Source organism: Lasioglossum baleicum, chromosome 4, assembly GCF_051020765.1.
Source record: "Lasioglossum baleicum chromosome 4, iyLasBale1, whole genome shotgun sequence".
Taxonomy (NCBI): domain Eukaryota; kingdom Metazoa; phylum Arthropoda; class Insecta; order Hymenoptera; family Halictidae; genus Lasioglossum; species Lasioglossum baleicum.
Window position 1 is genome coordinate 3,845,919 of NC_134932.1, and position 14,431 is coordinate 3,860,349.

The window sequence follows — 14,431 nt, forward strand, 5'->3', positions numbered from 1 at the left end:
GCGACTGGAACAAAGGCGCCGAAACGCGCCCGACGCATTTCGCCGGGATACGGCCGCGTCGCAATAATTCAATTTCTTGCGAGAAAACGTGCAACGACGAGCCAGAGGTACGGTGCCGCGGAGGATCGTAAAAAGCGCAAAGAGCACGCGAATGCTGGAACTTGGAGCATTTCGTCGAAAGTTTTCAGCCGAGACGAGGCAGGGGTCGCGAAGAAATCGCGTAAATTGGCGAAAAAAAAGGAAACGCAGACGCCTGGGAAAGGTGTGTTTACGATACCCTGAAACTCGCTCCTAAATTTCGTCGACAATGGCGGACTGCCGTAGTTAATCGCGAAATGGAAGCAGTTATCGATTTTCTCCAAGTTCAGGTGAGCATTTTAGAAGATCAAAATACATCTCGACCGTAGGAGACTGTGTAAACATTTCTTTTGAAGACAAAATTTATATTGTTTCATAGTTTCATGTAACATTCACACGAACACCGCGTAAAATAATCCCTCCAAGTATTTCTTACACCGTCGAAAAGGAAGTCAAGTGTGCTTGTAAATGTAAATACTAGGACTCCCCGTGTTTCGCGAAAAGCAGCAAAGCGTATTTACTATTTACTCGAGGAGCGACGAGCGACCGATACTTTCGCGCAGACAAAACTGTTGTTTGCGGAGACGGTCTACCCCGATTTTTCGCGATAACTGGATTACATCGGCAAAAAGGGGCCGATTCGGTGGGAAGTTTGCTAACTGCTACGGAGTTGCGATTCGTCCCGTGTTTACGGAGCGTAAGGAAGGTCCTGGGAACAAGCGAGGTGGATAAGGTTGCCCGCACAATGTTGCAACAGTTTGATTGCAACACGCGTTTGTGGATCGTGTTACACTGGACCCAGGTATCCAGTGATCCAATTAGCGAGGATTCATGGTTTTATAGAAATGACGCAGACACCGTGAAGCACAGTTTCATGTCCAACAAACACTTCGGAATCATTAAATCGATTACAGTCGACTGAATACTCGAACAACCTCGATGGCCGCCTCATGAAACTCGCAAAAATAGAAAAAAATTGGTTAAACGGAAGTCAAGGTGCTTGTAGCTTCAATGCTCTGATATTCAAGAAAACCGGAGCAGTTTTCTGAAGTCTACAGTTGTCGCAGCAATTCTAGTCCAGGAAATCCGATGCAAGACCGACAATTTCGTATGCTAAGTTTCGTAAGCTATGTCTTCAGTTGTAGGATTGAGTCCTAGGCCGAGTGTGTCGAGTTTCGAATCGATTGGATTGTATTCCTTGAGACCAGGCACATCTACTGCTGTCGGAGCCCGATTATATCGGTATATTCAAGTTCAAGGTCGACTGCATCCAGTTTCTTGAGTCACGGATCAACCAGACCAGGTTCCTCAAGTGCAGGGTCGTCTATATCAGGTTTCTTGAGTCTTGGCTCGACCGTATGGGGGTCTCTTCGTGTCTAAGAATGACTATCGCGTACTGCTCAAGTCCTCTATCGTTCTTTCAGAACGCCGCGCCGCGCCGCGCCGGAATCCTGGGCGAACTATCTTCGATTCTGACCGTGTCCGATTTCACAAAGTTGACGTATCTTCCATAATTCCAGTGATGTCAACGTGTCATGACTTTACGATTGTGGTGGAAGCGAAAAACCGGTAAAAGGACTGTCGATTCCGTAATATTTTTCGTTAAAATCGAAACTGCGCGTAACCGTGGGCAAATAAAACGATGTCGAACGTTGTTGGCGTAACTGTTATACGCCATAAGCCATAAAACCGCGTCTCACGTTACCCGACGGCGCTTTTACATCCGTACTTGAGCATCGCGGAGTATGTATGTATCTTTCGTCTGCAATATCACCGATTATTATACGTCGTTTCTCTCTTTTCCAATACACGTCCTTCCTCGTTCCCATCGTTCCCATCGATTTCCTCGTTGGCCACGACACAACGTGACCATGAAGTGCGTTCCCAACAGACGTTAGAACGCGCTCGCACGAAACGAAACGAAACGAAACGAGATGCACACCGGGTCCAGGTACCGTTACACCTTTTAAAGCGAACTCATGAGTCACATCGCTTAAATTGTCATCCGGCGTTACCACCCACCGGCGACGCCATGCCGTTGTCTATGCAAAACCACTGCTCCCTTCCCCCCACCGTTAGGGGTAATCGATCTTCGAGAATGTCACCGATGCCCCGTCGTGAACGATTAAACCCGAGCCGGGCTCTTTCCACGTCGCATATTTCATCGTCGCGTTTAAAAGAAAGACCGCAAACACCTCTTGGCCGGCCGAACGATTGCGACACACCCCGGATGAAAGAGAAGGAAAGGACACTGCCAGCTCATTCTTGAACGACTTCCATTCAAGCCGCGGAATGTCGCAATCGGCGACGTACGTTCATTCATAAAAATGCGGTTCGAGGAGCACGGTAAGCTAACGCGGCGCACAGGAATTCATTCGACAATTCTCATCCCATGAAATAAATTAAAACTAGGTAATTTCGTAAGCTGAGATAGACTGTGAAAAGAACACAAACTTATACAGTGCTGTGAATTATTATGAACTCGCACTTATTTCCTGTATTTTTTCGTTATGATTTCCAAGAATCGACTGAGTAAGTTTTACTGTACAACCTTTTCTATGTTAAAAGTTTCTTGCTATCTCTCCTTCGAGCAATGTAGTAGCTGAATGTTTCAAAACAAGGATATTTGAGTTCCCTGTTCATACCTCATTCAGAACGTTTCTGAAGTTTTGTCAGATCTTGTTAGTCATAGTACATAGTATGTAATATTACAGCTAGTCTAAAAGTATTTTTTTAAGGATCTTTGAAACAATTCTGTACTGTACACTATGCCGCGTGGCACGCAACTGACAATGAGTGGTGTAGGAAAACAACGAATAATCGATTTGAAAAGCTGTGGGAAAAGTCAACGACAAATTGCGAGTATAATTAATAGATTCCAAAGTGTAGTTAAAAATTTCTTGAAACTTGCTATTGAAAATTACGGGAATATCAAGCGATTAGCACGACCTACACGATTTTTGTCAACTGTAAAACGTGCAGTTTTAAGGGAGATATAAAAAAAAAACTGGAAGTTCTTCGTCTAAAATTGTGAGACGATTTAACTTGAACTGTGCGATTCCAGTCTTAAAAATGCATACATAAACGGTTTCGTCAATTTTTGTTTCATCAGTAAATACATACATACTGTAGGGACACGTACGGGGTGTGTGTGTCTGTGTACGCGAGCGGCACGCGGCGGCGACACACCGCGCCGCCTCTGTACGCGACGTAGGTGCCGACCAAAGGATCCGACGGTTTCACGGGAAGACCGTCGATCCCGTCACCGTAGTGCGGCAACCGCCAAAAACCGATCTGTGATTGATCGATTTGGGTGACTGTGTATCACTATAAAGAGGGCTGAAGAACATCCAGGAGGCAGTCTGAATCTCGCCGTCGAGCACGCGCCGTTATGAAAGTATGTACAACTTGGTTAAATAAAGACATTGTTTCAACACTGATTTATGTGAAGTCACCCTCCTACAGTACTATGATAAACATAAAAATATGGTTGAGTTTATAATTATTCACAGCACTGTATCTAATCTCATTAGTAGACTGCGTATTTTATGCATTTATGACAAAAATGGGCACGTACAATTTAAAGCAGTGGACGTGTTAAAATATTTAAGGAGCTCGATGTACTAGTTTCAGCTTAATAGGATATTTAAAAGAAAAATACAATTTTAATTCCGCTCCTGTGTCTTGCAATCAATACGAACATTTTTTATTTTGCATAAAGATCCGCGGTGTACTCATTAGAATGAGAGTTGTAAATAAGTGCAATAATCGATGACAGTCTCCGGTAATTTTTATCCACAGTCTAATCATAAAACACCACCATCCTAATCCGCAGAGAAACTCAATTGTAGAACGAAGAAAATCGAGAGAATATAGAGCAGTAAATAAAAACAATTTAGAGATTTTTTGCACAACGTCAATTTGTCCGACCACGCGAATCTCGAGTGGACACGCTTTTGTTCTCGATTCCCCATTGAATCGGCATTTGCATTTTCGCATCGGTGCGCGGTGCAGGAAGTTTAAATAGCGCTGCGAACCTATTGTTTCTCGCGGCAGGTTTAGACGCGGATGAACTTATCCCCCCTGCTCTTTTCACCTTTTCTCGGCTGGTTTGAATCGCGGACCCATCGCGGACCCATCGCGGGTCGAATCAAAGGTCAGTGTGCACGGTTGCCTCTGTTTAGTCGATAATACCGGGCGATCACGAACAGGGTCGCGTGCGAAATTCCGCATGAGGGTGCACGTTCTCACCGAGAACCACAGATGCGCCGAGGCTACCGGCGCGGTGGCTTCTTCTGCCCCGAGGACGCTCCGGTTTCAAGCTTCCGCTTCTCCTCGATTACAGCGAACGTCGCGTCGTGCGGGCTCTCGACATCACCTCTGCCTTTGAAACTGTTGTACAGGGTGTATGTATGTACAATGTACATACATAGGTGGTTCGAACATCTGGTGGCACTTGCACTTGTGGGAATCATGCGATACGTGATTGTCGAACAATTATACTATATCGCACCCTCGTTGCAAACGTGACACCTCGAAAAAGGATATTCTTCAGCAGAATCGGAAAACTATACATACGTATACAGGGTGGTCCGGTACATATATATATCAGAAATTCTTTTTTTCATGATTGTTGATATTGCACAGAATTGTTAAAATGAACATTCGTTTCTTCTTCAATAATCTTAACTCGTTCGCTATCATTTTTTCAGGGTTATATGACACCACTTGGAATAGACTCTACGTATTTATATTTAGAACATTATAAAAAAGTAAAATAAACATTCCTTTAAACTGGCACACATGCGCGTGCCACTGGGCTATATCAATTCTGTTCAAAACACAACGCGTTTCAACATGTCTTTATAAATTGACCAAAAACGTCCGTCACATATGTATATGTGACGGCTGGTAGCGAACGAGTTAACAAGTTCAAGACAATCGGTGTATCGACATCCTTAAGTTATCTTAACGTTTCTACTGTTTTAAGTTGCGCCAACTATCCGAATAAACGCGAGACGAAACCCTGCACTGCAGAATTCAATCGAAATCTCCGAGTCTTTCGACTACAGAATCTTTTCCCCGAGCGTTCCATTACCACTCGGCTTGATCGAACGCAGTAACATCAATCGGGGAGATCGCGGCTCAAATCGAACACGATCCCCGCCGTTAATTATCGGCGTATAACGATACGCTGAAAGAAAAAACTGATCGTCGTGTCCACTGGGTCTAACGATCCCGCTGCCAAGGTAATTAATCTAACGATACGAATCTCGCTAGGTTTTTTTTTATCGTCCGGACAAACGCTAATTAGAAGCGATATATTATCCCCGGTGGCTTATCAGCGGAAGAACTTGAATAATTCAAGGCATGATTACCGTCAAGGTGAGCCGGTCGTAAGGTCATTCTACGGCCGCAGTCTCTCGCAATTAAATTTACCCGGCGAGGAAGCAACCGGCTCGCTCGCCAAAAGCGTCTCCAGCCGCGGTATTTGTTTGTTATGCTTGCGCGAAAGTCCCTGGACGCCGAAATCGCAACCGAGCCAGCCCACGCGATAGATCGCGGAAGATCGCGCGTCGATCGTTTTGGATTTATCAGCCTCGAGGATGATTTATACCATAGATCCAGAGAGGCTTGTGTCCTCGACCAAAAATCAACGGTTTACAATCAACAAAACGCGTCGCCAAGAAATACATATTATGTACCAATATATACTTTCAGTTTCAGCTGCGTCACTTTCAAGCCACAGAATTGTTAATCATCTTTGACCATCCGTGGACGCTGTTCGTAACACAAATATTTACTCTAAGTGTGAATATCCGATGAATTATATCATGATTATTATGCTTGTTAGATGTGCAATCAATATTTACTCGATTTTCCTGTGTCCCCGATGCATATATAATAATTATTTCTCTTTCACACATATCATCTACTCAGATTTAAAATATTGTTTCTTTTAATTATTTCAATTTCTTGCGTGTTAACCGCAGGATTTTGTGTTTCTAGGTGAACCCGAAAACGCTGCAACCGCTGCTCAGCTTTTGCTATTTTTACTCGGTGCACATGCACAGACCTCTAGCCTCCGCAGTATACTTATGCTTACACGCAGGTTCGCGAGACTTGCGAGCGTGCGAATGTTTCTGCGCGAAAAATGATTTTAGTCTCGTTCCGCTTTTAGAACGTTTACTCTTCCCCTTTGATGTGTGAGAGTTAATTTGTAAGTAATTGTGAAAAACATAATTCGTACGAAGATTGTTCCACTTGGTCAGAACCGATCGAACACGAATATCTGAATATAGTTCCCGGCACTAATTTCGCCGGGAAGAAAGCAGCAAGAAGGATCGATCGTTGATGGCTCGGGGAGCGAAATTCTAAAGTTAGAGCTCGTCTCTGCATAATTTCTGTTCGGCGTGTGTTCGCAGCGCTGCGGAACTTTGCTAACCGAAGAAGAAACTCCGCTGTGTGATGTAACTATGTATACGGTCTGCGCTCCCGGTCGGGCGAATATCTCGCATCGCTGGCCGGAATAAATAAATTTCGAGAAACATTTAAAAGCCCACTACATATTTCCTTTGTTTCTTTGCTCCGCGGTCCGCTTCGTGCCTCTTCCGCACGAGCGTGTGGAAACCGACTGTGTCAGTACCAGGACGCGAACCTTCTAATTCTTTTATCGTGAAACGAAAAAGCAGAGACGCACACAGACGAATGCACACATAACTTTTTTAATATTGGACCATACAACTTGGAACAAGTTAGCACAATCAGCTCAGCACGTGACGGGAAAAGAAAATTTTGAAATACAAAGAAAATACTACATGTTGTATTTCACAACATTTTTACGCGTGGCTATGAAAACGAATAGATTTTGGAACGACTGTCTGCTCGTACCATCGATCCAATATCAAATTCCGTCTCTTTCTTCAAAGTGGAAGAAGCTCGGCGCGATTCGTATCGCGCACGACCCAAATATCTTGAAGGAAAGTGCAGGGTGGTCGGTATCAAAGGATCGAACTCGGAACAGCCTGCTTTTTTCCGTGATATCAGAAACACGAAGTGCCGAAGTAATCGGGCGCGGGCGCGGGTGCGGCGGTGCGTCGTATTCCGAAAGACAAAAAGTCTCGAACGTGGCCCAGAAACCCGGTTGGAATTTAGTGGTTCCACGAGGCCAAAGGTTTCTTACCTTTTCCGAGGATTTCTAATTGACACGCTGGGCAAAGAAACGGGCCGGATTCACCGGCGGAATTTCACCTGTCCCCTGTTACGTACGAGCACAATGAAATTCCGGAGAAGGTAATGCCGTCGATCGCTTTGTTTCGTTACCTTTTTCCCACGGTGTTTAACATTCAGCCTTCGAACAGACGCGACTGTTGCTCTTTGCTGAAATTCGAACCTTCGTAACCCTCGTAACATATTCGTCGGTGATGTATTTCCTGAAGAAATCGTAATGCGAACGAGGAATTAGGTATCCCTCGTGTAAGCGAAACAAGTTCAATACGTTATTTATCGGTTTTGCGATCACCGCTCAATTTTTAGCCATTTTTTACTAACATATACCCAAAGAAATAAATCTCTTGAGCTAGTTAAAAGTATTAGAACTGGCACAGTGATCTGTGCACAGTGATTAGCTTGCATTCATCTGTCTAGACTGTTCCCCAGTTTCCCTGTTTTACACGCCCAGAGTTTTTAACTGTTATCACAGCGATGTGCAGCGACATTCATTATGCATATGTATATTGCTGGGTTAACGAAACTTGTTAGACGAGGAGCCCTACGCCACGTTATAAAACTTTCTCGTAAGTCTGAGAACCCCGTCGAGTGCCATAGGCTTCCAAGTGACCCTGGCCTCGGGAGTCCCAAAGTTAACATCGTAGATCCCCGCGCGCTATCGGTTCTTGCGATGTGTTTAAAGTAGACTCGTAGACCCACCAGCTCTCTTCATTAAGCTTACATCTCCTCCGATCCTTCACCTTTTTCCAAGCATCAATAATTCCGAGTATACTTCCTCCCCAGTCAGACATTGGCCTTCGAAGCCTGGTCTACAGATATACAGGTGATCCATCTATTCTCGACTTATCTTATCCCATCCGACGCGACGTGACGCAGTAGCAGCGTCGGGCTAGCGAATCTGAGTGCAACGGAACCCGATTACGATCTTTCCTTATTTTCTTCGCCGTTATGGCGTACGCTCGTTTTTATCACAAGAGTCCGCGATCTGCTTAACGTTCCATTTCTCTGTCTTGAAATGTTTTTCTCTCCATCTTTTTCCGGTTCCCTCGAGCCGGAATATCCGGAAACGAGAGAGGATTTTGCTTGATCGAGTTGCACGTTTCTCTCGCGCGTCAGATATAATTGCGAATGAGATTACACCCCCGACGCAAATCCTATTCAACGCTTTCACGTTGCTCGTCGCGTCGCACCGTTTCGTGCATTTTCGCCGGATGGATATGCCCCGAGGCAAAAAGGAAGCGGGTTTTATCCAATATCGTCGCGTTCGTCAATTATAATAGTCCCGGCTGACTCTCCGCCGTGTAATTGAACGTTATTTTCTCCATTTAAAAGATTGGTAAATGTTTCGTTTCACATATATTGTTTTATACCAATAGCAAAGACATAAAGACGTTCGTCGCTCCGTGCGTATGTTATTCAGTCCTTTTACAACATCCTTTCCATTTTTTAAAACAGAATATAAAACCGTCTTAATTAAAAACTGTTTAGTTGGATCACCCATCGGAGGAGTAACTAATTACTCGAGTGCACGATTAAATCGTGTAACAGGCTGCGCCGCGTATAAAAGTAAGAAAACTGTGTTGCTTTTAGTAAGGATGATCCCCATCAAGATAACAAGTCCAGTGATTATTATAATTCGCAGAATATAGTATACGTAATTCCCAGTGGAAGAGTACGAATACATAATTGATTTAGTAAGAGGTACTTCTTTGTAATTGAACACGCCGAGAAAACTTATTGAAATCATGCGTATTTGCCATTGCTCACGCAGCGAGTAAGAATGATAGTCGACCGATACGCGCGAGATAAGAGAACACGTTTCTCGGTTCCATCCCGGGGAAAAATTCTTTCTTGTTTTCAATCTAATCGAGACGCGGTGATTCGCTCATTCGTTTTCGTACACATTTTTCTACGGTGTCCCTGTGTAACTGTATTGCACGCTGTGCTCGACGCACTTCCTGTGGGTGAATTCCTTAACGAACTAGTTTTCAGCCGCGTTTGCATTTCACGCGCATCGCGCGCGGTTTCTCGCTCGGGACGCGGACGCACGGAATCGCTCGCGCTAGTTAGCATTTTGACCGAACACGGGCTTAATTTCGAATACCGTTAGCAGCACACCCGACCGGCAAGTTTTTGTCGGATCTAATTCGTAATTGCGCCAGCTAAACGGAACCGATCGTTCGAACTTGTTAGCATGCGTCCCACCGCGGAAACGTTTGGAACGAAATTGATAGAAAAACTCGAAGAAAATATTAGGTCGTCTTAAATGTTTCTCTCACTACGTGCACATTCCATATTGTTAGATAACATCAGCATACACAAACAACACAATCTTCTGTTCGTTAATGTTTTATTATATTATTAGACTGCGGATCTTTATGCATTTATGACAAAAATGGGTACATGCAATTAAAACAGTGGAGGTATTAAAAAGATTTAACGTCACCAGTGTATTAGTTTCACCTTAATAAGATAATTAAATTAAATTAAATTAAATTAATTAATTGTGTCTTGCAATCAATGCAAACATTTTCTATTTTGCATAAAGATCCGCAGTCTATTTATTATTCCTTAAAGTTCCCCTTTCGTAACCATGCCATTGGTTTTCTTAGAAACTACTCTGAATTAACACTGAGCGCATTAATCGGGAACGAAACAAACTTCTGGGACAACCTAATATTAATCACTTGCCGCACGATTATTCGTATCAAGTTTGAAATGAAGACTACCAAAACAGGCTTCTTACGATTAGTCTTGAACGCAACGTTTCAACCTTCAACTTGCCCCTCGAGCCACTCGTTCAAGACCAATTTATTATGAGTCTGCACTTTTCAGTGACCGCGATCGATGGATCACCGATACGCCCTTTCTATTCAAGTTGGAAGGTGTGACCGGCAACGCTAATTATCGCCTCATCAATTAAACGGTATAACTTATACGAACACAAAGTCGGCTTTCTACTCACGTCCCACGAGTGTCTGCCCATTTTCATATTGAAATGCAATATGAAAATGAGCTCGAGAGACAACCGTGGCATCTTTCATTCAAAGTTCTAAAAAAAAAAGATATTAATATTAAACAATATGTGTATGTATAATTGGCCTTGGAACAACCTTGACAGAAAGACTAAAACGCAATGTTTCATTCGGACTGCTAAGCGACCTTGGAACGGCTTCGAGTTAATCATCTACTTATTCCTGAGAAAAGGGAATACAAAACTGTATAGGGACACGAACGTAACCTTGAAACATTCTCAACGTGTCGAGACCCGGCCAACATAACGATGGTCTCCACTATGTATACGGAACACTACTTTCTTTTGCATTGAACTTCATTTATTCAAGTAGAATTAAACAAAATTGACAGTTTTTTTCAACATCTAAGGGTCCCATATCTGTTTAGCCTATTCACGATCAATCATGTTGCGCAACAATTATTGTGCAGCATGATATTGCTGAAATACAAATTGTATTCGCGTTGACACATGATTTGAGCAAAAATTTGCGCAGCACCGCCATTCACAGTACACATTGTTGTGCAACCCGTCTGTTGTGCAAAAAATATCAGAAAATTCTGATTTTACACAACAAGTAGCGCAATTAGTCAATCACTAGGCCCCTTAAGTCACATAAATTTTGTATTGCAAGCAGCTGCGTAGAATTACATTCCTGTCGCGCCTCAAATCATCCAAGTCCTTTTCCAAATCACTCAAATGCTTCAACGGCTTCAACATGAGGAGGCATGTCCTCGTCGTTACTTTCGTTTGCTGCTTCTATTTGTGTAAAATTTATGTTATCTTCATCGGTGATATTGTCTTTATCGCATCGAAACCATTGCATTACATCATCGCTGTCACAATCACATTATGCACATCTATTATAAATACATTTGTATCATGTGTGCAAACATCGCTACGAATCGTTGTGCGGATAACAGAACCCCTGGATGATAGAACGCCCGTATATTAGGGTACATATTCGGATACGGGAGTCTCTACTGTACTTACTAAACGTCGCTGTTTATGATCCTCCCAATAATTAGGCACGCTGTAGATACGTGTACTATGTATAGTCGTGCCATAAACGTTCGCTGGCCTGATCCGTAAGGACAGGCTCAGGAAGAACAGCATACCGCGACAGTTTAATACATAGTTCTTTTCTTGACACGTAGTCAAAACGACGGGCCCACAATACAATAAAAATTAATTAGGAAGGAAGAGGCGCAGCAGGTGTTGTGATAATTCTCTTAAATTAGCCCAGGTAAACATTGCCATGCAAAGTTATGCAGCGGGCTAAACGTAATCACCTTCGCCGCGCGCACGCACACACACACATACACACACCGCAGCATTATTTACGGGGATGCAATTATGTTACACGGGTCCGCGTCGCGTCGCGTCGACCGGTGTTATTCCAATTTGCGATTCGAGGACGCATTCGAATATTTGCCGCGCGGATTATAGACGGTAGTTCGATATTACAGAGTGAACGAGCATCATCGAGACTCTATGCAAGTATCATCGACAGTTAAATTTGAATGCCTTGCAGTCAGATAGCAGGACAGAATCAAATGGTAATTTCTGTTCCGCGTCGCAGCTGTTCAATATGTATTCCCGTTTAATGTTTAGCCTGATTTTTTTAAACTCTTTCTTTACGGACAGGTGGTGAAACGCGTGGACATAGTGGAACGTGTGATTAGGTAGTGTTATTTAGATAAAGTGAATGGTGCGGTATTAATCATTGGACTGTCGCACTGTAGCCGGAGTTAATTTCTCCGTATTCGTATATAATTAAAACGTTTTCTTTTTTCAGGTACGAGTCGGCTAGTTGCTTTAAATAATTGCAGTTTTATCCCGTACATCGCACAGTTTTCAGAGGAAACTTTCCGGAAGCTTACAGTGAGTGTAATAAAGTATTCGTACGCTCTTTAAAATAGAATAACTTGTTTATAATTGTACCAAACTACGTGTGTGTGTGTGTGTGTGTGTGTGTTTGTGTGTGATCTTTTATAATCGATTAGAAGCAATGGATTACGAAATGATACGCAAAACAGATTCTCCACAAATTATAATTTACAACGGTACATGCATAAATAAAAAAGGCATTTTTTAACCATTTTTTTATTTGGGCCCCCTTAATGAAAATTTTAAATATTTGTTTTGTACGATTCTGTGGATTTCAAGCAGAGACTGATCAAAAGTCGTGTAAAACTTCTATTTTCACCATTTTTAACCGCTTGTAGCTCGTGTGTATGGTAATTATCGAATGTGGAATGTGTGGAATCGTGTGTAACTGCTAAAGATCTACAAAACATATATTTTTAATTTTCATTAAATTTACATGTAATCTTATAAATTATAATTTTTTGGAAATCTGTTTTGCATATCATTTCGTAAACCGACGCTTCTAATTGATTATAAAAAGTCAGGTCGTTTGGTACAATTATAAAAAAGTTATTCTATTTTAAAGGGCGTACGAATACTTTTTACACTCACTGTATATCTTTGCGATTTTTTCACACATTGAAGCTTTCTACATATACGGGAACTGGAGCACAATATTAAATCGAAGAAGTTCGTATAGCGCCCGGAGAACTTGGTAGAACAGTTAAGCGCATTACTTAATTCGTTTAGGCTGCTTCCGAAGCCAGATATGTGAGCCAAACATTTACCAGATAGTAGATGACTAGATGCAAAGAATGGTTTCAAAAGTTACCGAACCGTTCGCCCAATAATCATTTGCTTAATATGCAGTAATGATTAGACTGTGGATTTTAAGTTGAAAGAATTGAAGAGAACAGAAATATAAAATATGTACAATGTTCTCTGTAATTTAGGGAAGTTCTAGGCGATCTATCATCGCCGTTAAGCCATCACTAATGACATCATCCTACGCGAAATGAACTCCAATAAACCAGAACCCCTAAACCGCCCGGCGCGGCGGCGGCGCGGCGGCGGCCGAGCGATGCAACGGATTACTAAATTCTTGCCAATATTGCTGTACGAAGAAATTTGTTGCGGAGTTATTTACAACTGTACCGTAACTAGAACAATAGAACAATGGAACAATAGAGTAATGCGAGTGTAACGAGGTCTGGCGTTACAGAACGAGTTCCAGTGCAAGTAAAACGGGCCCGCATGCCAGCAATTTCCGTTGTCAAAAAGATAGAAGGGAAAAAGGGACTCCATGGATCGAGGTATGTAACAGTCCCCGGTGGAAGATCGCGCGAGGACCAAAGCGTTCCAACGTTACGTTATTTGTCGCCCGATTCTCTTTTTCTTCTTCTTTCGCAACGATTATATCCTGTTCGTGGAATCCTGAGGGGTGCCGGTCTCTGTTTGAGACGTCGCGTCGGGTTGTTAGTCGATAGGATTGGTCACCGCACCGGGTCCGAAGGTAAATACACCTGTGCCTTTTGAATTCGTATTTGTCTGGTGAAAGACTGCTGCTTCTCGGGATAAACGCGCCGCACCGACTCCTACACAGATATCCTCGAAAGGATCACCGTTTATTCGAACACTGACTTCGTTTGCCGGCTACGAAAGCATTATTCTGAATGAACAATCTTCCTGAATGGCTGGGGATCGAAACCGGTAAAAGGACACCGAAATCGTGTCCCGTGTGTGTCCTGCGACTTGGAAACGCATGCTTTAATTCCCCTTTGTCCTCTGCGAAACAATGCTTCTTCGCCATTTTCTATTTTACAGACCTTTCCTTTCAGCTATTAAAGATAGAACAGCGTCGAATACTTGTATGTGCGGTTACATTCGGTTTATGCTTGCCTATCGTACACTGGGTCACCGTTGACCCATGCTTTGGGTGTAACAAAGTAGATATTACACAGTATGTATAGATTTATTTGAGAAGTTTAAAAAACAAGCTAAAGATCGTACTTTCATCGAAGAGTTTCTGAAAGAATTTTTTTCCCTTATAGAGACCTTGATTGTTTTGTAACTTCGAAAGTACAGGACTTTCATTGGAGAATTTCTGAAAGAATCTTCTTCCCTTAAGGCAGTAGACTCGTTTTTCCGGGATTACCAGGGTGCGGGATTCGCGTTCTCATTTCTCGATAATACAAAAATGGGGGTTTTTGACTACTGCAAACCCCCAGTTTTGTATTATCG

At 42.9% G+C, this 14,431-nt stretch overlaps 1 protein-coding gene across 12 annotated transcripts in view; it reads right to left on the minus strand.

The window, feature by feature from the left end:
- The window catches only part of LOC143207673 (uncharacterized), a 378,264-nt gene that overhangs the window by 360,865 nt on the left and 2,968 nt on the right, over positions 1-14,431 (minus strand). The window lies entirely within an intron of this gene.